Raw genomic sequence first — 1,758 nt, 5'->3', positions numbered from 1 at the left:
CTTTTGGCGCTCATTTAAAAACCCAGGAGGTGGGATCACCGAGGATGATTGACACCAGAACCGTCCAATGAACGCTGCACGCTGCACATATATTACCTGTAATGAGAAGTCCGGGGGAAAATAGGATTTCTTTCACCGGTGCCAACAATCTGGAGGAAAAAAAAGGGCGACTGTTAATTTGTGTAAATTTATACAGTTTAAAAAAATTAGTACTGCTAAAATATTGGGGAAATATATAAATAGTATATATATATATTTGTTTCTGCATTAAGGGTTTAATTTAATTAACTACAATTGGATGGTCAGATCTTAAGGTTTCAGTATTGCTCTTTTGTTAGTTTTGATATTAAAATTAATGATACAAAAAAATTTATAATTTTGTTTAATGATTAAATATGTAATAATCAGGAATTAGATACATTTACAGAAAGAATAGCTGTATAAAATATTATAAAATGTGATAATTATAACTACAATTATGCCATGTGATTATTTACATTTCTTTACTATACTGTGTAATAGAGCTGCCTGGGCGTCCTCCAGCTATCCCAATTTATCCACTTGTTTAATTCATTAAAAAATATATTTTTTAAAACCATATAGATTATATACAAGACGTCATATACAACCCTACATTTTAAATATATTTTAAAACCTTAAACCCCAATTGATTTTCTTTCTTTAATTTTTGTTTGTTTGTTTGTTTGTGTATTAACGGAGGCACAACAGTATATTTTTCCCTGACACAGGGACGTCTAGAGTAGAAGACTTTGCACTTTCTGGTTTCTGGATAACATGGTGATTGGCAAAAAAAGAAAAAGAGGCTGGAAAGGAAAAGATGATAAAGTGATAACAGTATCAAATGTGTTTCGTGGACATTCCCCAACATTAAAAAGTATGCCGTGTCATTAATTAATAAATTATATCGCCTACAATAGCTGTAATCATGGCAAATTGCTGTGATATGAGAGAAAGTGTTATGCATGAGAGAAAATAATCAGTAACACTGCTTCACCACCCTGTTGTTGATTATTTTCCTATAACAGCACACCCCATTCTGCTTTATTTCTTACATAGTGTTGCTAGAGTTTTTCTGAATTTCAGACATGTGTCATAACTGTTCCTGACTATTATGTTTATTCTATGCTTTGAACTGTGTGTATCCACTGGGGTAACTCAGTAATTAGTATTGCATCATTTTTTTTTATTTTTTTTTTGTAGATATTGTGTTAAATAAGCAAGAATTTGACTAAAACATTTTCACTAAAACACACGTCTGAATACAATTATGTATCTAAAATCGCTATTCAATCACCCATATGGGATCAAATGAATGAATGAATAGATCAAGCAATCAATCAATCATAAAAACCAAACTGCATGGCACTATGTTAAAATAGATATCAAAATCTCCTCCTGCCTTTAAGTAGGCAGCATGCACTCTTAGAAAAAAAAACAAAAAAAAGACTTCTTAAAGGGTATTTCAAGGGTTCTGTAAAAGATTCAGCTTATTTTCCCTTTTTAAAATTTTAGTTGTAGGTTTCAACATAGAACCTTATAGAATAATAATAAAGTCATCAAAACTCTGGAGTAACACAAATGGACCTATGGGAATTATGTTGTGTTTAAAAAATCCCAAATAAATCAAAATAATTTAGTATTTTAGCATCTCCAAAGTAGACACCCTTTTTTGCCTAGAATTTCCAGAAAAGTATTCTTGGCATTTTCTCGACGGATTTGAGGAATTCCCCTGAGATG

This window comes from Ictalurus furcatus, chromosome 9 (genome assembly GCF_023375685.1).
Source record: "Ictalurus furcatus strain D&B chromosome 9, Billie_1.0, whole genome shotgun sequence".
Lineage (NCBI taxonomy): Eukaryota > Metazoa > Chordata > Actinopteri > Siluriformes > Ictaluridae > Ictalurus > Ictalurus furcatus.
This window is presented reverse-complemented; position numbering follows the sequence as displayed.